Source organism: Cornus florida, unplaced genomic scaffold, assembly GCF_030987335.1.
Source record: "Cornus florida cultivar Cherokee Brave unplaced genomic scaffold, ASM3098733v1 CherokeeBrave_3.0.0_Hap2_Chr03, whole genome shotgun sequence".
Lineage (NCBI taxonomy): Eukaryota > Viridiplantae > Streptophyta > Magnoliopsida > Cornales > Cornaceae > Cornus > Cornus florida.
The window spans coordinates 43,792,202-43,815,856 of NW_026775573.1; the positions used below are offsets into that span (position 1 = coordinate 43,792,202).

Here is a 23,655-nt window from a genome sequence, read left to right on the forward strand (position 1 = left end):
GCCTGAGTGGTGCGGCATGGGTGGATAAGCGCGTGGATAGGAATTAGACACAACCTTACCAGAGCCATGAAAATAGTATGTTTTAGGAGAGTAACCAAACAAGTTTAGCTAGTAATCATGAATAGATTATTTAGAACCTCCTCTTCAGTAAGCTCTAGATCAGGTAGTACAAGCCTACCCCCAATTCCCCCAATACCAAACATAGTTAATGAAGAAGAGTATCGAATTGAAGATAGTACTCTAGACTTTAGAGATTGGAACATCCCTAGAGTTCCAACCACAGAAGTCTATAAAACAAGTTTTATCAAGTCAACCTTTATTCACGATTACACAGTTAGAACAGTTGAAAAAATATACTCTTTGTCAAAAGAATATGAAACATGCCAGCTACTTACCCCTGATGCAGTTAAAAGACATAGAGACCGAGGTTAAAATTTCATCCATATAGGACTAGTTCAGGTTGTAATTAATCCATTCACAAGTAAAGGAATTAATGCATCTATCTTATTAGCCCTCAGAGATGTTACGTTCACTGATTATCAAATTAGTCTATTGGGACTCATGGAAACAAGTCTTTGTAATGGATCAGTTCATTTCAATTGTTACCCAGATTTTCCTTTAAGTCTAAGTGACCCACACCTTCATAAAGCTCTTACCCTTAACATTAAGACAGAAGGTTACCCTATGCTTCCTAGATCCCAACCTTTAGGTCTGATTTACAGGATTTATTATAAAACCATGAAAACAAATTTAAATGTTAAAGCCCTTAAAAAATATATGAAAGGACATACCCTCCTAATTCAGAGTAATACACCTGATGCTAATATACAAGTTAAGAAAACAATTGCTTGGGCAGACATCTCCCCACCTAATGAATGGACTTTGCAAAATGAAAATCATTTGGCAAAGATCCATAATGACATCAGTAACCTAGAAAGAGTTCAGCAGTTTGTTAATGGAACAGTCAGAATAAGCTTTGATAAACAACGCTTTCTGACCAGACCACGACATTCTACTTCCACCTCTTTCCATAGGTCCGACAATAGTATAGTAGAAGAAATTCCTCCCCTAGATAGGAAGAACTCTAAATTAAAAGAAAAAGAAGAGATTCCTCCTTCTGAAAAGAAGGATTTCAAAGATGTCAAGTTAAAAGGTGTTCAAATAGAAAACCAAGTTAATAATTCTTGCTATTTAACATCATGTCCCAATTCCCCTTCACCTACTAATTTCGAAGGAGTTTTCAACCTTAAACCCCAGTTAACTGTCATTAGTAAGACGTTTTCTTATGACCTCCTAAAACTACATACAGAATATAAATCAAAAGATAACAAAGAAAAAAGAAAAGCTTACCATGATAAATATACTACTAAAGAAAAAGATAAAATTGTTCATAAGTGGAAACAGTTCATGAATGAGTACAGGATAGAAGTTAATTTCTTTGACTACCTTGAAAACTATTACAAAAAGGTTAATGTCCTAACCAAAGTCGACTGGAAAAAACAAAATAAAACTACCAGCTCTTCTACTCACCCTCCCCTTGAAACTGTTATCCTTACTCACATGGATACAGAAATCACAGCCTCTCCTCTTAAAGTTACCAATGCTTCTGATTCAGATTTAAGAAAAGTTATTGAACAAAATAATTTTACCAATCAATATCTTCATACCATAAGAACCCAGTTAGACAAAATTGAAGATACCTTGACCACGCCAGTTACATCTTCCATTCTCCCTACTTCACTTACCATAATAGAAAAACCCCTTATCTCCATACTTTCTCAAAAAAAAGCCTTTCCCCAGCCTTACCCTCTTCGTCTCTCACTCTTCAAATTAAAACAATTCTTAAAACCCTTGAAAAAGGAAAAACCAAGCTTAAAGATGAAAAAATAGTTATGGTAATTAATGTCGATCCTAATACAGATTTTGACCATTCCTCAAAATCAAGTTACCCCTCTGATATTCAGGCCATTGAGCAAGCCTTTTCAACTTTAGAACTCAGTCATATTACCAACAAAAGGGTTAACCCTACCAGCCTCACCAAGAATTGGTACCCTAGACCCACTCCTCCAGATTTACAATTTGAAGAAAGAAATATTTAAAATCAATTTTCTGTCTCTACTGATAAACTCTATGAATGGAATATAGATGGATTATCAGAACAAGAAATCTCAAATAAGATGAATCACATATTTATGGTGGCTAACAATTATGTCACTACCCATGACCTTAGTCAACCAGATATTGTCGATCCTCTTACTTTAGGATTCTCGGGAATGTTAAAATCTTGGTGGGAAAAACATCTCATTGAGGATGCTCGTGACAGAGTTAAAAATGTTGTCCAAAAAGACAACAATGGTGTCCCTATATTTGATGAAACCATAGGACGAGGTGTCCCAGATGGAGTTAACACATTAATTTACACCGTAGTTGAACACTTTATAGGAACCCCTAGTAACATTACTGCCAGAATACATGATCAACTTACTAACCTAACTTGTCCAACAATGAGTGATTTTAGATGGTTCAAAGATGTATTCAAGTCCAGAGTAATGCTGAGGGATGATAGTAATAAACCATTTTGGAAAGAAAAATTCATTAATGGTTTACCTAATCTGTTTGCTCATAAAATAAGAGAAACCCTTAGTAAAACTACATTTGTCATGGATTATGATAACCTCACATATGGCAATATTATCAGTTTAATTCAAAAAGAAGGATTGAAAATGTGTATTGACATGAAAATTAGTAATCAGTTACAAGATGATAGAAAACGAGCCAAATATGAGATGGGAACCTTTTGTGAACAATATGGTCTCCCACCCATTGCTCCCTCAAGAGAAAAAGCAAATACTAGGAAAAAGTCATTTAGAAGTCACAAAGGTTATCGTAAAAATTATAAAAAGAGAAAATCAGTATTACCAAAAATAGAATATTATCTAAAGAAAAAAAAAAAAAGCCAAAAAAGAAGCCTACTAAAAAGACAACACCAAAAACCCTTAAAGATAAAAGCAAAGTCACTTGTTATAAATGTGGAAAAGAAGGACATTTTGCAAGAGATTGTTACGTTAAAAAGAAAATAAATCAGTTGCAAATCTCTGATGAAAGTAAAGAATCCCTCTACCAAATCCTCCAATTAAAAGATACTGATAGTGACCCAGAAAATAGTTCCTCTTCCCAAACCTCTGATGACTATTCTAGCTCTCCAGACATCACAATAGGGTGTAAGGATAGTTATTGCAATAACAAGTCACTAAATGTTATCACAAAGGTAGAAGAACAAGAACATCTTCTTATCGACCTTATCAATAAAGTAGATGATCCTGAGTTAAAATCCTCTTATCTTAAGAAACTTAAGATACTATTAGGAAACAAAGAAGTAGAAGCCCCTAAAGTCACTAAACCAAATTTTAATCTCTATAAAACTCTTGAAAGGTTTAATAATCAACCCAAAGATGTAACTATACAAGATCTCCAAGCCGAAATCAATACAATAAAAGCTAAGATCAAGAATCTAAAGTCTGAAAATCAAGTTATTAAAACTGATATTTCTGATCTTAAAACAAATCCTGCTTTCTCCTTTAATGAGAAAGATACTGATTCTGATGATGTAAGATCCACTAAGTCAGAAAGATTTACTCCATCTCAATACCTTCAAACCTTAAATAAGATATCATTCCAAAAATGGTATGCTAAGGTTACCCTTATCATCAACAAGGATTTTAGACTCGAAGTCATTGCTTTGATTGATACAGGCGCCGATTTTAATTGTATTCAGGAAGGTTTAATACCTACAAAGTATTATGAAAAAACTACTGAACATTTAAGTTCTGCAAATGGAAGTAAGATGGATATAAAATACAAACTGTCCAAAGCACATATTTGTCAAAATAATGTGTGCTTCAAGACATCGTTCGTCCTAGTTAAAAACATGACAGATAAATTAATCTTAGGAGTCCTTTTCATTTACTTCCTATACCCATTTACCACCAACAATGAAGGACTTACAACCAGGCCTTTTGGTCAAGAGGTTCAGTTTAAGTTCCTAAGTCCTCCCTTTAGAAAGGAATTAAAATCAGTTATTGAATCTTCTGTTTTAAAGTCAATTAACTTACTACACGGCAAAACCCAGCAACTAAAATTTTTAAAAGAAGAAGTTAATTATAAGAGAATTGATTCTCAATTGGCAAATCCAATTCTTCAAAAAAAAAAAAAAAAAAAATTTTGAAAAGAAGTCCAGGACAAAGTATGCTCCAACCTACCAACTGCTTTTTGGCACAGGAAAAAGCACTCAGTTAAATTACCTTACATCATAGGATTCAAGGATAAACATATCCCTACCAAAGTAAGACCAATCCAAATGAATCCTGAAGTTATGGAATTCTGCAAACAAGAAATTGTAGATCTTCTCCATAAAAAAATAATTCAAAAAAGTAAGTCACCATGGTCCTGTCCATCTTTTTATGTTCAGAAAAATTCTGAACTAGAAAGAGGAGTTCCTCGTGTAATACCTCGTATTTTTAAGAGTTTATTTAAATTAATTCTGTATTAGGTTAATTATTTAATGTGTATGCTAAATTATTAAATTAATATTATTTTTTTGTGCATGTAATATAGAATGTATGCTCTATATATTATAATGTTAGTTTATATACTTTATTGGTTATATTTTATATTAATTAATAGTACTTAATTAAAGTAGTACATTTGTAATGTAATGTAGTGTATTATTATTATTATTATTATTATTATTATTATATAATAATAATAATAATAAAAAAACAATGTCATGATGTAAATTTGATATTAAGATAGGATTTTATTTACTATGGTAGAATTTTATGTCAATTGTTTAACTTAGATTGCATGGCATTAAGTTAGTTTAGGTGGGAATGTTAATAGTTAATATTTAGGTTAGATATTTGTATTATATATATTATATTAGTTAATATATATATTTGTTAGCTAGCTTACCAATTGAAGGAATTCACGTAAGTAGGAGAGGAAAACAGTAATAGTGAACTATTTTAGAAGAGTGAAAGGAAAAGAGAGAGAAAGAAGCTGGGACCGGTGTAGGTGATTTTACCCGACTACGCATAATCGGCGGATTTGTTTCAAATCCATAAGGCAAGTTATTATCAAATTTTCTCCTTTGAATCCATAAATTATTCATTTAATTTATTTCGGCTATTTAAAGGTTAGAAACCATGCTAGGAATTTTAATAAATTAATTTTTAGTTTATTAAAGTAATGAGATTTTAATTATTAAAGGTGTTAGATAATTGTTTATTAGCCTATGTAATTAAAATATAACTAAAAATAATTATTTAAGACTTTAGGGATTTTTTTTAGAATTTTCTAAGAGTTTTCGGGAATTTTCTGTAAATTCTGGCGAGACTTCGGCGAGATTTCCGGCCACCGGCATGAGGAAGGTGACCGGAGTGATCCGGTATGATGTAGCGCACAATACGCGTGCATCGGTAGCCGTTAGATTTAATAGCAATCAGTAGATCAATTGCATGTAGCGCAGAACATTGTATCTCGATATACACGCATCAACAGCCGTAGGATTAATTTAGGATCAAAAGTTTAATCCAGTGCAGCGCGCCCACGGAATTAGGATGCAACCAACGAATCAGTAAGCGCCGCAACAACAGGAAGCATTAGCGCGCGCGTGGCAGTGCGTGGATGATTCTAAACGCACGTGGAGGCGCATGTGAGAAAACTTGGGCCGCATGTGGGGAAGCTCTGGGAGGCACATGAGGGCACGTGTGGGACCCTTACAGCTGTTGAAAAAGTCCAGAATACCCCTAGGAATTGTTTTGTAATTTTCAGAACCTTCAACTTGCATTTTTGGGCCTCGGATTGGTATTTTCGGGACTAACGGGACATTAAATTATTATTTTATTACCCGTTAATTATTATGATATCCGATTAATATTTCTAAACATTAATTGTATCGTTTACAGTTCGGATCGTTATTAAACAGATGTAATTAATTTAATGACATATTTAAATATTAATTGTGTTATTATTTTATTAAATGGTACTAATCATTAATGTTAAATTAAATGATTACATGATTTTATTCATATAAATTGTCCATTATACATTATGGGATTATTTATGTTGTTAATGAAATATAAATCATTATTATTATGCTGTGTGCATTTCAGGTAATAAGTGGACTGCTTAATAAATTATGTCGCATTTATATTATATGGATGTGTTGCCATATAGAACCATGTGAGCTGGCTAATAAGTTTAGACTAATTTATACCTTATGCATTCGTTGCCATAGACAGATGTGTGACTGTCAGGGTATGTGGTTTAATATTATTGGCATGTGTTGCCTAAGTGATATGCTCAGTCTATTCATTAGTACCTTGAGATGTGTTATCACTGTGTAGGACTTATAGTCTATGTTGTCAGTACTGTGCACCATGTATTAATAGCTAATTTCCCAGGTAGGGAAAGGAGACACTTAATCATCTCGTGTGAGTCTAAGTGATTACCGTCTATTCTGGTTGAGGTCATATTATACATTGTGTAGTTTCATTAGGGTATATACAGATATAGTATACTTCCGAATAATAATGATTAATTTATTTGATTCTCTGATTTGGGTCATAATAGAGAGGACTTGCTCGTGGGTTTGACTCACCATTGTTGTAACGACCCGGTCATTTGCCTCCCTTTCCTTTTTCTTGAAATTTTACGAATGAATTTTTTTCATTTAATTTTCTTTTCTGAGCTTTGTTTCGTGTCACTTAGTGTCATCTCGAGTGCTCAGAATTGGTTTCTGAGACTCTTTCATGTGAATTGACAACTTCCTTTGAGGACCGAGTCATTTTCGCATTTTTCGTTTTCCGAACACTATGCGCTATTTCGTCTTTTCCCTATTTCGTCCTTTTCCCTATTTTGTCTTTTCCCCATTTGACACTTTGTTGGCGTAACCACACTTCTTGTGCTCGGAGTTAGTTTTTGACTTCATGTATCTCCATCTTGAGTGGTTTTCACGAAATACGTATCTTTACTTTTGCAAGAAAGTACTCTGGTTGCTCCCGGTGTCCACAGGGGCATAAATGCACAATTCTTCAGAATCTTTTTCATTTCTTGGGGTGTTTTTCGTAAATATCTTTTGAAGATATTTTATTTCAGGGGCATCTAAGAAAATATCTTTTGGAAGATATTTTTATTCTGGGGTAATTTCGCAATTAAACCCTTTTTGTAGGGGCCATTGTGCAATTAATGAAAGTTATTGCAAAAATGTCTCATCTGGAGCCTGGATCCTCGTATAGGATTCATTTTCACATTTTGTCGAGTTGTGTACTCTTGAAATTTCCTCCTGGTCGATGTTTTCCAATTTCAGGGTTTCTGGCCCCAGTTTGCGCTAAACTTGTTTTGGGTATAACTTTCTGCTCGGGACTTGGTTTTCGACGCCGTTTCTTCCGTTATTCATATTTTATCATTTTGAATCTTTTTCATTCACAAAGTTTTACCATTTGCACGCGTCTTCTCAAATTTTACTTTTTCGGATCCGACGGGGCCCGTTCGGGGCACTTTTTGAGATTTCTATTAAAGGGGGGTGAGATATTTCATTTTTCATCTTCTCCCCTCTTCATGCACGACCTGAAGCTCCCATGGCAGCCCAAGGGGTGCTGCCATCTTCTCTCTCCTCTTTTGGTTCACTTTTCCTTGATGGAAAGTCTTCGGCCTTAATGTTTGTTGTTCCCCTCGCCGTGCTTTACCTTTCCCCCTTATTAGAATTCAGTTTTGACCATTTCTTGAGTTTGGTTTTGAGGTCAAGTTATGATTTTGATCGGGCTTTCATGGGGGTTATGTTCACGGTATTGTCCCCGACAAAACCTAGTAGTTTCGTCGAATTCGGAGCCGTTCCATTTTGATGGCATTTGAGATTTTCGTCTCAAATTAAGGTAGGGGATATTCTAGTTTTAAATTCTTGTTATATAGCATACTTGTGATGCTTATACTACTTGTTTGCATGATTAAATATAAAATTTAGAGATTTTATTATTTATTTTTCTTGTACGGGATCTAATTTTCCCGGTTGCTCATGACTTAATTTAAACATGTAGCATAATTTTATATTGCCCCTTGATATGCTCATTGTCGTGTATTAAAATTGGAACATTTAAACAAGTATTAAAGATTTTATTTAATATTTATCTTGAATAAACTATTAAATCATATGGTCTTAACTAGCTTAAAATTAATATGTGTTAGCATATTAAATTAGGCCTTAGCATACTCTCCAACATAGTTGAATTTGAAAGTGATTGGAGGTGTTTTGAAAATTAGTAATTATTAATTAATTTGCCCCGAGTGCACTATTCACTCTATTTGAATTCCAACTTGATATTCTTGATTTACATGCCATATAGCTTCACATATATTTGATTTAGAATATTCGGTTGGGTTTTGAAACCTTTTATTTAATTAAATTGCATGTTTAAGATTTAATCCTCATGGTGATATGCAACTTGGAATTGAATTGTGGCATGCTAGAAAATTAAGTTTAGGTATATTTGTTCACATATATTAAATTGGGATTAATTGTATGAGAATTGCAACCTTTATTTTATATTTAACTTTAGTAAAAGTTTAATTTATATGGGTGTAACTTGCATGAAATAAGTTTGTAATGTGATATTACATTAGTCCTTGACATGTTCTCTAATATATGTTAAATTGAGAGCATTTGGTTAAGTTTGAAAGTCTAGAGATTTTAATTAAAAGGATTAATTAAAATCTATTTTGTGGTCCCATTAGCTTAATTAAGATTTTAACTTGATATTTGTATTGGCCATGACTTGTTTACTAGTATATATTAATTGTGGACCATTTGAAGTTGCTTTAGAACCTTGGTAATTAAATTAGCATGATTTAATTAGAGTTCTACTTTGTTGTTCCAATAACCTAATTGAGTTTTAGAATGGATATAGGTGATGACCTTGCCATGCCCTTTAACATGTATTAAATTGAGGTTAATTGAAATTGAATCGGAAATCTAGAGAATTTAATTGTGTTTATCTATTTAAATTCTATTAATTTGCTCCATGATCTAGTTGTGTTTTAGAAGTGGTTTCTATATTCAAATCATGGACTTAGACTTGTTGTATATTCATTTGGTTATGTTTTGAATATTGGATAATATAGTTGCTATATTTGTACTCATGAGAATATGTTTTTCTTATTGAATATATTGTTGCCTTGTGTAATGATTTGCACAATTCGTATTAACATCATTCATGTATAGCGTGTAACGAATCGCACACTGAAGAATTCGACATTCATCACATCATATTAGTTGTGGACTTAGAGCATGTATTGTATAGGTGTCCAAATTTGGTTATGCTTGGTAGGTAGTTGATTATCTTGCATATTCTTGTTGATATATGCGTTGTTGCACAACTTGTTGATTTTGGAGACTTGGGGATGTCGTTGTTTGGCTATGGCTAGGACGTGGTTCTAGTACGGGGGATAGTCCCTCTATATATAGTCTAGTGCGCACATAGGGAGGTTACCCATGGGCTAGTAACCCTAAAGTAACTATGTTTTCGGTCTGATCCGGCGTGACGTCCGAGTATCCACTTTATTTGATTTTGCATTTCATTTTCAAGTTGATAACTAGATGATGTTGTAACTTGTTGTTTCTTATTTGTTGTTCCATTTTAAGTTACAAGATGTTAACTTTGCAAAATTGTGCTTTATGCGTTGTATTGGAAGTTCCAATGTTGGTTAAATTGCATCGATATTGAAAATTGTGTTTTGATGTTCTAATAAAGCTTAGGATTGATCCTATTGATTCATTTATAACATAGACGTTAGGTGGCATGAACCACTACTGTTATTTTGTGCTTTAGAGTCTAAGTTGATGGCTTTGAAAACTTAAACCTTGTTGTATTGTATAACATACTCTTTTGTTGTTGAATTGCATGGATAATGTGATTCTTGTTAACTTGTATTCAAATATGCTTTTGTCATGTTGTACAGATTACTCTAGACCTAGTTCAATTGTATTGAAAATGTAATTCATGTTAATCTATGCTCAAGCATTCTTCTTGTCGTGTTCTTTGGATTATCCCAACCATGATTCGTTTCATACACGTATGTACATCATGATTCTTGTTGCTTAGACTCTAAGGTAGCTTAGGATGCTTCCCGAGTCTCACTTGGACATAGACGCTAGGTGGCATGAGCCCCTTTAACATATTTCACCTTAAGGTGATAAATTTGTAAAATGCTAGGTCGATGCATGCTCATCTCCTACGAGTAACTTTATGTTACTCACCCCTACGATACTGGGGCATATTTCAGGTACGAAGACTTGGTTCGTGACACCTAGCATTCCTTGGATGTCGTGTAGCCTTCAAGTTTCCATTTCATGCAAATGTTAGCATGAAATGTTATTTTGTAGACTTATATGTCAAAATATGTATATTTGATTCCATGTATGTAATGTGCACTTAAGTACACTCCTTTCAATGTATTTGATATGTATGAGATGAGGTCGGAGGCCAATGACATGTATATTGTATTCTATGCAACTTTTTAACTTCATGAAATGTTATGAAAACCTTGAAAAATCGCAAGTCATTACTTCACCATGGTTGCATCGGGTGTGGGAATTCCATTTTCATTCGTTTATAGGGTTTTATAAATCTTGTTTGAAGTGTGGCCAAGGGCCAAACGGTCATTTGATCCCGTTTTGTATTTTTGGATTCCGAGTTTTCATTCCAAGTTCCATTTTTGCCTTTTTGCCCGTTGGGGGGTCGGATTTTGTATCGGTGATATTTTTTAGTTATGGACCATTATAGCATGTCCAAATTGGTAAGTTATGTTTGCGTGCATGGTCGTTTCCGAGCAAAACCTTATCGTTTGTGTTTTGAGCCTCTTGTGAATTCATTTCGTACTTTTTTTGCATATTCTGATCTAGGGGCATTATAGACTTTTTACGGTGGTTTTATTTTCTTCCTTCAACATGGTTAAATAGAAAACAAGATTTTAGAGGGGGTTTCTTTTCCGTATTTTTCTAGAAAATGTCGTCTTGATATCGGAAATCGCTTACGAAGTTCAGCTCTCAGTTTTTCAACATAGCAGCTTTTTGGACCTCCATGACCAGATTTCATGAAGGGGAATTTCGGGCATTCTACATTGCGTTTTTTTTTAATTCTCTCGCAAATCACGTAGAAAACTCAATTTTGAGGAGGGTTTCTTCTTTGTGTTTTTGCAAAAAAATTCATCTAGGCCTCCAAATTCAGCCTCTATTCTGGATTTTTCTGGAAAATAAGCCCACAACAGCTTTATGGGCTGCTTCTGCCAGCCATGGTGCACTCAGCGCGCGCGCGGCATGCATGGGCTCGCGCATGGGCGTGCACATGGGGCTGTCATGGCCCCTCGTCGGGCCACCGCGACGTCAATTCTTCTTTTGGGCTTTTCTCCTTCGTTCGGACTCCAATTTAAGTGAATTTTTTTTTGAACTTGATTAATTTTTTGTCGTCTATCCAACGGTGTACTCGGTTATACTCGAATATTTCTGGATAATTACCAGTTTGCCCTTAAAGCTTTAAGTGTCCGTTTTTCGTCATCATGCCGTTTCTCCTTCGTCCGGACTCCGAATCATGCGATTCTTGAGTCCATCTTGATTAGTTTTTCGTTGTCCTTCCAGTGGTGTGTTCGGTGGCATCCGAATCTACAGTTTTTAGAAATGACTATTTTGCCCCTGGGGGCTTATTTGTCATATTTTCGATCTTTTGCTTCCGCATCAGTTCTTGTTGAGTTCCACGACCTCATGGAAGGTCACTTTGACTTCTTAGAGTCTTATTTTCTGTTTTTGCTTCCGTATTCGAATCCGTTATCGGATCATCCTTACGGTTCATCACAGGACACGCTGGCCTAAAAACCAGGGTCGTCACAATTGTTGTTATTTCAGGACCCTGTCAGTACCCGTTTCAAGGTTGAGGCTTAGCAGTGAGGGACCACCATCTGAACTCATCTACTCTTACGGTCTTGTTCAGGGTAGAAGTTTTATGTATTATTTTGATTTCAATTTTATGTACTTCCAACGTTGAACTTTCAGGTTTATATTTAGGGATCCTTGACATAGGATTTTCAAGTTGTATAAAGGAGTATTGTATTTAATAAAGGATCGATGGATGTTTTATTATTTAGTTTTCCTTTCCTGTCTAAGTTCTTCTATTATTATCATTTTGTATTCTATGCTTGTATATTACCAATTGTTTTGATATCTCTCATTTTTCGTGTATAAGCCTGATCAACTTATGCGTGAAAAATGCGGGGTGTCACACCTCGCTTAGTTATTAATTCTAAACTGTTTAATAAAGTTTTAAAATGGATTAGATATCTCATTCCTAACAAAAAGGATCTAATTAGTAAGTTAAGTCAAACATTGAAACATTTGAAATCGTTTGTAGCCATTATCCAGAAAAATGGACTTCTCGTTTCCGCTCAAAAAATTAAACTCTTTCAAGTAAAAATCCGTTTTCTTAGTTATAATATTCATCAAGACAAATTAGTCCAATTGATAGGTCACTCCAGTTTGCTGACAAATTTCCTGAAGAAATTCTTGATAAATCCCAGTTACAGCAGTTCTTAGGATCAAAACAAAGACATTACTCAGTTCAAGTACTCGGACAACGAGTTATCAGTTCCAAGTTTTGCCAATTCAGTTCCCACTAAGGTCTTGCCGTCTGTGATGCTGCACAACCAAGATGAGTGCATCATGTTCCTAGCACATGCCCGAAGGTTCAGACGGACTAAAGGCATCATGGTCAACACGTTCACGGAGCTGGAATCCCATGCAGTGAAGTCCCTATCTGGCAGTAAGATCCCGCCAATTTACCCGGTGGGACCTGTACTCAACCTCAAGAGTACTGGTGAGGGGAGCCACCAATCCGATTCTATCATTAGCTGGCTCGACGATCAACCGCCATCATCGGTGGTGTTCTTGTGCTTTGGGAGTATGGGAAGCTTCGGTAAGGATCAGGTAAAAGAGATTGGGGATGCACTGGAGCGCAGTGGCTACCGTTTCTTGTGGTCCCTACGTCAGCCTCCACCAAAGGGAGCGGTAGAGTTCCCAAAAGAATACGAGAATCCGCAGGAAGTCCTGCCGGAGGGGTTCTTGGAACGGATGGCAGGGATGGGAAAAGTGATTGGTTGGGCTCCACGAGTGGCGGTGCCGTCACACCCGGCGGTGGGAGGGTTTGTGTCACACTGCGGGTGGAATTCTACGCTGGAGAGCATATGGTGCGGATTGCCCATGGCAGCATGGCCTCTGTACGCAGAGCAGCAACTGAATGCTTTTGAAATGGTGCGAGAGTTGGGGTTAGCAGTGGAGATCAAGATGGACTATAGGAAAGATCCCAGTAGAGATATCAACGACGAGCCTTTGACGGCAGAGGAGATAAGAGACTGGGATAAGAAAAGTTATGACAAACGACGATGAAATTAGGAAGAAGGTGAATGAGATGAAAGAAAAGAGCAGAGAAGCCATGATGGAGGGTGGGTCATCCTACATTTCTCTAGGACGTCTAATTGAGGATGTGATTAAAAGTATGGATTTCCACTCTTAAAAATCTGAATAAATGACGCCTCTCAGTGCTTGGAATACACTTGCCCGAGAACCATGGTGGCCTTCACTTCCTTTCAACTGGATACATCTTCTCCATGAGCTGCATGTGAAGTAAATGAAAACAGGAAGTCTTTTCATAGGAGAAGCTTAAAGGAGTTTTGGATAATCTAGTGGTTTTTCTTGTTGATTGGGTGTGTTGGAAAATTTCGGGTTCGAGTTTGTGGTTAGTCTGTAGATTTCTTCATGTATTCTTGTTAGTTTGAGGTTTTGTATTGTCATGTGGCTTTGAATCAAGAAGTGAAGCTTTTGGGAGTGTGTTTCGTCACCGGGCACACAAGGTGTTTGTAAAAAGTTCTCAATCAACTTTGTTTGAATTTTTGAGTTCCAATTGATATGTTTCTTCTCCATGTCACCTAAAAAAAGTCGCGAAAATGTTAACAAGGTTGGCTCCATCAAATTCTCCTTGAGTCTGTAATTACTATTTTTGGGATCCTGGGTTCCTGGCCATGACTTTTCTGATTGAGAGTTGAGATAGATGACTTCAGTTTTAGACATTTTTATACATTCGTATGAGTCTGTAATTACTATTTTTGGGATATTTTAAAATTTTGCTTGATGTACGTGGTTGGATATTTTTGTCTATGTATAGCTATTTTGTGCTCCTCACTCCTATATATTGATTTTTGTTTTGCTATCTATACTCTTGTTAATGCTTATTTGCTTCATAGATTCTTCTTTGTTTGCTCTCTTATGATTATTCTCTATATATTACTATATATGTTTATCTTGTCCTCTTTTATGTTTGCTTTGTCAATTTTGTTCCAAAAGGGGGAGGTATATGGATGCTTAAGGGGGAGGTTTAATCATTGAGGGGGAGTAGCTAGTATTTTTGCTCTATCTTTATTAAGCTTGCACAGGTAGTGTTTCTTGAGTACATGTGCAGGTTTTAGTTTGTTTTTCAAGTATGCTTACTCTATGATGAAGCTTCATGTGTAAAGAAAGTGAAGAATGTTTCGTTGTAGTTTTTTTTGGAATTCTGTACTTTACTTTTACTGCTTGGGTAGTTTTTCGTGTGAGAATCGGGGGTCGTACAGTAGAGGGTTATATGTTGTCTAGGTGTTTTGTCACTAAATTGTCAAAGGAGGAAATTATGAAGTGTAACTTTTGTAAGTGGCATATTTCAGGGACAAAACGAGTCCATCGAGTTGTAATCTTTATTTTACTTTTGAGTCTTGAGGTCGAAAGCGAAACAACAAATGCTCACTCACTCCGAGATCAACAAGGCTACACTTGGACAAGTATGTGAAGGGAGGACGTTTAAGGTTATGTTTTTAATTAAGTTGAGATCTAGGAGTTTTTGGTCGAACCACGGGTTTATTTTCATTCTCAGCAAAAACAGAACTAGTTGCACTTTGAATACAATCGGTTGCATTTTTCTCATATTGAAAATTAGCTCTCAGTGAAAGTGAAAGAGCAGTGATAGGAATCCAAAGGTATTCCTAAAAAAACGACTGAATCTTCCGTGGCAAAGCCACGTCAGATTCTCACCCCAGATAAAAGAAATAAAAAATTTTAAAAAGAAGGGAGGACGCTGGAGCCTGCGGCTTCGGATATGGATAGGAACGGTGGCCGGCGGTGGGTATTGCTGGTCCTCTGTGATCTGAGTTCGGCCGAGACAGATCCGGTGGGGTATTGCCGGTCCTCTGTTGCTCAGCGACAGAGAATACTCTATTCCGATGGCGACCACAGAAGGGTGTTTGGTGGCGAGCACCAACAGGGGTTGTTAACAAGGGTTGTTGGTGTTGATTTGGTCTCTTTTGATGAGGCCGTCTCCACTCCAGATTTTATTTCACTCCATATGCCACTCACTCCAGCTACATCCAAGATAATGAATGATCAAACTTTTGCCAAGGTGAAGAAGAGGAGGTGAAGGGAGGAGGAGAGAGGTTGGGATTTGCAGGGAGAGGATGGGATTTGGTTGAGGGAAACTGAGGCGGCAGATCAGATAGGTGGTGGCAGAGATTGGCTTCGACATGGAGTCGCGACGGCAGAGATATAACTCTGTTGTTTGCTCAACTCGGCAACGGCAAGAAGTCGAGATTTGCTGCGGCGGCGGCTAGAGCAGCGGTGGTGATGGCAGAGATCAGTTTCGGCTAGGCAGATGAGATCGATGGTGACGGCAATAGTGCTTGGATGCTATCGGCTGTGACGAACGTTGTTTGGTGCAGCGGCGATGACGGCTATGAGATGGTGATGGGCTGGGCTGCGGCGGCTCAGATGGAGCCGGTTGTTTATGAGTTCGGCAGTAACAATCGGCGAACAACGGTGGGCGACAAGGTTTAATAGAATCTGAACGTGACTTCGCCACAGAAGATTCGGTCATTTTTTCGGGGCTTACAGTTCGGCCCCCTTATCATTTTCCCTCAGTGAAAACACAACCTATTAACCAGTTGTGTTTGTTCGAATGTTCGAACCAAAAAGGAAAATTCATTTTAAAATCAAATTTGATCATCTTTTTTTATCAAGTTTTAGAGAGAAGTTTTTTTTTCTTGTTTTTTTTTTTTTGCTTTTTTTTTTTTGTTTTTTTTTCATGAAATTGGTAAGTTTTCCAAAGGTTTTTACGTCTCTCTAAACACCTATAAATATGTCTTATGATCTTCAAATCATTACTGTTTTTTACAATCAAGTTTTCAAACCCTAAGGAAGCCTTTGAGACATTTTGCCAAGATTGCTATTTTCCAGTTTGAGAATACACGTACTATAAACATGAGTGATTTATGATGTGTTTCTCTTGTTGATCCAAGTTCGTTTGCATTGAAGATTTAATGTTGCCGGGCATCAAAGCAAAATTATCTTTCAACTTCAAAGCTTCATATTTGAAGAAAAGAAAGAAAAAATCACATTTTGAAAGGGTCAAAGCATTTGTGAAGTGCTTGTTAATCTACCGGCAATCCTTCTACACAGATTAAATGAGCAAGCTTGAAGTCAAGTGCCTTTGGATCGAGAAGTCGCAAAACTGAAGATGTTCAACGATTGGTTCTTGACAGAGTGAAAGGGTGTCAGTTTTAGTTTAGGACCATTGTACTTTTCTTCAATTATAGTGAATCCTTTCGCCCGAGATCGCATGATAGTTTTCGAAATTTTTCCTCAGATTGGATGAATTCCTCCAATTAGGGTTTCCTCATTAAAAATCCGGTGTCACTTTAAACCCTACTCTTACTTTACTTGCACTTTGTTTTTTCTTTCTGTGTTGTTTAGTTTACTTTTATTTCGGTATATTTAATATTGAGCAAAAATCAAATAAAAGAGTAAGTTAAACCTATTCAACCACCTCTAGGCTATTTATTCATATGTATTCTACAACCATTCTACCTTGCGCAACCCACACTGTTCTCGGTCAAATAAAAATAAAATAAAATAAAATAAAAAAACTATATTATAAAGCAAGGGTAAAATAGTAACTGCACTGCACTACACCACACTACCTCTTCGTATATGAGAGAGACTCTTGAGTAGACTAATTAATTTGTTTTGTGGACTTCACTTACTGTATTTTCCATAAAAGACTTGGGGGTGGGCCAAAATAGAGAGGACAATCAGAGGTTGTCCTGGTGGTAGGTCCAAACAAAAGATGCCCATTAGATTGTTACGTAAGCACATACGACTAACCAAGCCAATTTGAGTTAAAAGTCACCAAGAGAGGCATTCAAAATTCTTGGACTCTCTTACCTAAAAAGAAAAATTCTTGGACTCTTCCACCAAACTAAAATTAGATTTTTCTTCCCACCCCCTCAATTTTCTACTAATTAAGTATTGAATCAAAACCATAGCATTTCATTATTGTCGATTATCTCCCAATTTTCCCAAAAAAAAAAAAAAGATTCTCTTCTGCGTTTTCAATGGTTTTGTAGATGTAGACTGGATTGGATTATATTTTTGTATTATAATATGATATATATATATTTTGGGTAAATAAAGAAATCAAGCAGGGTATAGAAAATATAAAATTTGCATTGTCCTGGTGGAAACTTGACAATCTGTGTACCTTTCTCTGCCAGCAAAGCCATTACATCACTTACAATTCGTTATCTCCAAGCATACATATTCAATGGTCCTTAAATAACAGCTCGTACTAGAAAGCATGTACATATACACACACAGTAAACCATAATAGTGTGAAATAGAGTCAAAAGTTCAACGACTTGTCATCCTTGTAAGCATTGTAGTTGAAAAAATGAAGAAATTGGCAGAGCTGGTGTTCATCCCTGCGCCCGGAGTCGGTCACCTCTCATCGGCACTAGAGACGGCAAACCTCCTCATCCGCCGTGATGAACGGCTCTTCATTACAGTCATAATAATGAAGGTGCCCTTTGATACCAAGGCCAGCATTCAAGACGCGAACTCACGCATCCGTTTCGTGGAACTTCCTCACGACGAATCAAATTCAGAACTCACGTCCAAGTCTGGTTTCCAATTCGTTACCACCCTCATAGAAACCAACAAGACTCGAGTGAGAGATGTTGTTGCCGGAATCCAGACCACCAGGCTTGCCGGGTTGGTCGTCGACATGTTCTGCACCAGCATGATCGATGTGGCCGACGAGTTGGGGGTCCCAACGTACGTCTACTTCACGTCCAGTGCTGCTTTTCTTGGCCTCAAGCTTCATCTCCAGTTCATCCAAGATCACCAAAACAAAGACATAACTCAGTTCAAGGACTCAGATACTGATTTGTCAATTCCAAGTTTTGCCAATTCAGTTCCGACAAAAGTGTTGCCATCTTTGCTGCTGGATAACCAAGAAGAGTGCCGCATGTCCCTAGTACATGCCCAAAGATTCAGACGGACTAAGGGCATCATGGTCAACACGTTCATGGAACTAGAATCCCATGCAGTGAAGTCCTTATCTGATGGTAAGACCCCGCCAGTCTACCCAGTGGGACCTGTCCTCAACCTCAAGAGTGGTGAGGGGAGCCACAAATCCGATGCTATCATGAGGTGGCTCGACGATCAGCCACCATCGTCAGTGGTGTTCTTGTGCTTCGGGAGTATGGGAAGTTTCGGCAAGGAACAGGTGAAAGAGATTGCATATGCACTGGAGCGCAGTGGCTACCGTTTCTTGTGGTCTCTGCGTCAACCTCCACCAAAAGGAAAGTTCGAGCTTCCAAGGGAATATGAGAATCCAGAGGAAGTCCTGCCGGAGGGATTCTTGGAACGGACTGAAGGGACGGGAAAAGTGATTGGTTGGGCGCCGCAAGTGGCGGTGTTGTCACACCTGGCGGTGGGAGGATTTGTGTCACACTGCGGGTGGAATTCTACGCTGGAGAGTGTGTGGTGTGGAGTGCCCATAGCGGCATGGCCTCTATATGCAGAGCAGCAAATGAATGCTTTTGAGATGGTGAAAGAGCTGGAGTTAGCAGTGGAGATCAAGATGGACTATAGGAAAGATTTTAGAAAAGATTTTTATCAAGTGCCCTTGACGGCGGAGCAGATAGAGAGTGGGATAAGAAAGGTAATGACAGACGAAGGGGAAATAAGGAAGAAGGTGAATGAGATGAAAGAAAAGAGCAGAGAAGCCATGATGGAGGGTGGGTCATCCTACATTTCTCTGGGATGTCTGATTGAGGACGTGATAAAAAATATGGATTTCCACTCTCAAAAATCCATTGATCATGAATAAAGGACGCCTCTCAATGCATAGAACACATTCTTCCAATAACTATGGTGGTCTTTTCAACTGGAACCAGGTTCTCCATGAGCTGCATGTGAAGTAAATCCCAAACGGGAAGTTAGATCCGTAATGAGCTATCAAATGCATCTGTTTTGTTTCAATAAAAAATGATATCAACACAGGCCACCCACTTAGATAGGATGTATATATATTGCAATTATTGCTAATCCTATTGTATTGAAGAATTTTTCCATTATAAGATGACTATGGCTTGCAAGTGTGCAACACAAAGTCTATTTTCTAGAAAGCTATCCCCACACACACACAGAAATGATTCAAATGAAAGCTAATTTCAATTGTATGCCTGTAAACACGTTATGTAAATTCTTTCATAATGTAGCTTATATATAATACAATCAAAAGAATCTGCAGACCCAATTTTTATTTTCTGATCTTACTTTCCATCAGAAGAAACAGAGAGCACAAATTAGTCTTAAACCATAAAGCATTCTTTTATATCGTTCCCCTCTCTCAGATACTATGGTTCCAACTAAAGCTAACGTGAATATATTGAAATGAAAGTACAAGTTGGACAACAATCACAACAAATATCAGCATCAAACACAAGAAAGAATACAACAATTAACAAAGAAAGTATTCTCTCAACTAGTTGGGGTAGCTTACAAGAGTCCTATTTTTACGTTCTACTTTTTTTAAATCAAACCACGTGTAGTCATATTTTTCTTTACAGATTCTAGCCATACTAATTGTCTTCCCTTTCATCTACCATTACCTTCAATGTGAACTATGTCACTGTTAGACTTGATGGTCTTCTGATTTTATGTCCACAAGAAAGACTGCAGAACAGATCAGATAGGGAACAAAGTTGCATGTTTATTATCACTAATTCAAAAAACTACTAAATTCGATTTAGAATAAACTAAATTAACTATCATAACCTTCACCTAAGTACAAATATACTGGAAGTATTGTCTTTAAAGTCATTGGAAACAAATTCATTAAACCATCTCAAGAGGGTTAAGTCACTTCTGACAGATGTTCCTCTCCTGAGGAATGGATTACTATGTGACTAAAATTTTCATCTTAACGATGGAGGATGTAACAGGCACCAAAACCTGAACATTTATACTCCTCAAAGCAGCTGGAAATTTGCAAACAGATTGTTGCTTCTGATGTTCTATCATAGTTTATGTGAACAGTAGTCTCCAGTTTGTCTCCCTCCAAGATGAGGAAGGGATATTCTACATCTTAGTGAGGAAGCCTGTTAGAAAGCATTAGTCTGTTTTAAAAGTAAAGGCACAGCGTACTACTGTATTGATCCTGATCCTTCAAAGCTATACTACCACTATAGCTCTCATGATCACGAGACAAGTTCTTCTCCATCGGTAGAATTGACTTAGATCAGGATGGAGTTCAAAGCCATATGACATGCATCATGCATATACCTATGTCAGCGGTAGACGTAAATATATATATATATATATATATATATATATACACATTCATTTTTCTTTGAGTATTGCCATCAATGCACGATGCGTACAACCATAAGACTTCCCTAGAAGGTAACCTAAAATAAATGGCTACTTAAGAAATGGGATACAAGCCTACAAAGAAAAAAGAAAAGCGTCACAGATTTGACAGAATTGAGAATTCATATTTATATTTATCAAAGAAAATTCAATGTATGAAGAATGAAGCATCACAAATTGTCCTGCAGACAGTACCATACCTGCTTAAACCTCTCCTTAGTCTGCTCTGCCTGCATTTCAATATTTCGCCTTTCAGAAACAATTGAGTAATTGACAAATGACTGTAAATAAATACAATTCTATATGAATCAAATCATTATGGAACAACGTACGTTTACTTCACGTCCAGTGCTGCTTTTCTTGGCCTCAAGTTTCATCTCCAGTTCGTCCAAGATCACCAAAACAAAGACATAACTCAGGTCAAGGACTCGGATACTGATTTGTCAGTTCCAAGTTTTGCCAATTCAGTTCCGACAAAAGTGTAGCCATCTTTGCTGCTGGATAACCAAGAAGAGTGCCGCATGTCCCTAGTACATGCCCAAAGATTCAGACGGACTAAGGGCATCATGGTCAACACGTTCATGGAACTAGAATCCCATGCAGTGAAGTCCTTATCTGATGGTAAGACCCCGCCAGTCTACCCAGTGGGACCTGTCCTCAACCTCAAGAGTGGTGAGGGGAGCCACAAATCCGATGCTATCATGAGGTGGCTCGATGATCAGCCACCATCATCGGTGGTGTTCTTGTGCTTCGGGAGTATGGGAAGCTTGGGTAAGGATCATGTGAAAGATATTGCATATGCATTGGAGCGCATTGGCTACCGTTTCTTGTGGTCTCTGCATCAACCTCCACCAAAGGGAAAGTTAGAGCTTCCAAGGGAATATGAGAATCCAGAGGAAGTCCTGCCGGAGGGATTCCTGGAACAGACTGAAGGGACGGGAAAATTGATCGGTTGGGAGCCGCAAGTGGCGGTGTTGTCACACCCGGCGGTGGGAGGATTTGTGTCACACTGCGGGTGGAATTCTACGCTAGAGAGCGTGTGGTGTGGAGTGCCCATGGCGGCATGGCCTCTATATGCAGAGCAGCAAATGAATGCTTTTGAGATGGTGAAAGAGCTGGAGTTAGCAGTGGAGATCAAGATGGACTATAGGAAAGATTTTAGAAAAGATTTTAATCAAGTGCCCTTGACGGCGGAGCTGATAGAGAGCGGTGATGAAAGAAAAGAGCAGAGAATCCATGAAGGATGGTGGGTCATCCTACATTTCTTTAGGACATCTGATTGAGGACGCGATTAAAAAAATGGATTTCCACTCTCAAAAATCCATTGATCATGAATAAATGACGTCTCTCAGTGCATAGAATTCACTCTTCCAAGAACTTTGGTGGTCTTTGCTTCTTTTCAACTGGAATCAGGTTCTACATGAGCTGCATGTGAAGTAAATACAAAACAGGAAGTTAGATCTGTTACGAGCTATCAAATGCATCTGTATTGTTTTAATAAAAAAATGATATTAACATAGGCCATCCCCTTAGATAGGATGTATATATATTGCAATTATTGCTAATCCTATTTGTTGAGAGAGAGAGAGAGAGAGGGAGAGAGAGAAATATATATATGAAAATGTATGTGTTATTGAGTAAGTAATACAATAATACAATGGTGTTTATATAGGAGAAGCTACGGGAGTAGGTGAGTGGAGAATAAGTAAACCCCTTATATGGTAATTTTATATATAGTAAAGAGGGGTAAGTGACAACTCATACAATACTGAACAACACTCCCCCTTAAGCTGGAGAGTAAATGTCAATAATTCCCAGCTTGCTACATATGGAATCAATAGAGTTCCTGAGAAGCGCCTTAGTAAATATGTCTACCAGCTATCTACCAGAAGGAACAAAAGGTGTAACAATCTCATTTGAGGCAACTTTAGATCGAATGAAATGGAAATCTACTTCAATGTGTTTAGTCCTCTCATCGTAGACTAGATTGCTAGTAATATGAATAGCTGCCTGATTGTCACAATGGAGAGGAATTGGGTACTGGACTGAAATTCCAAGTTCCTGTAAAAGAGTTTCAATAAAGTAAGTTCACATGCAGTGTGTGCCATGGCACGATACTTTGCTTTAGCACTGGAATGAGCCACAATTGACTGTTTCTTACTCCTCCAAGTTACTAGATTTCCTCCTATGAAGGTGCAGTAACCCGTAGTGGACCATCAATCAAAAGGAGAACCGGCCCAATCTGCATCTGTGTATCCCTCAATTCAAAGATGTCCAGAAGATCGATAAAGTATCCACGTCCCGGAGCACCCTTAAGATACTTCAAGATGCGTACAACCGCCTCCATGTGAGGTACCCGAGGACTTGTCATGAACTGGCTCACAACACTGACTGCATAGGAGATGTCTGGACAAGTGATTGTAAGGTAAATAAGTACCTACAAGTCTCCAATACATCTCTAGATCATCGAGTGGGTCACCTTCTCCACCTTAAGTTTTACATTAGTCTCCATGGGTGTAGCTACAGGTTTCGAACCAAGATATCCAGTATCCTGTAAGAGATCAAGAGTATACTTCCGCTAAGAAAGACTAATGCCTTGCTTCGATCAAGCCACCTCAATTCCTAGAAATACTGAAGTTTGCTCAAATCCTTAGTAAGGAAGCTAGAACTCAAGTGATGAATTAGAACTTGTATACCATCTTTGTCACTGCTGGTGACAACGATATCATCTACATACACCACAAGAATCACAATACCACGTTTCATTTTTTTTAAAAAAAAAAGAGAAAGTAGTCAGCTTGGCTTCTGGTCATACCATGAGC

At 37.4% G+C, this 23,655-nt stretch overlaps 1 pseudogene; it reads left to right on the forward strand.

Moving 5' to 3' along the window:
• Positions 1-777: 777 nt before the first annotated feature.
• Positions 778-22,171, forward strand: LOC132301526 (uncharacterized; annotated as a pseudogene).
• The last annotated feature ends 1,484 nt before the right edge of the window (positions 22,172-23,655 follow it).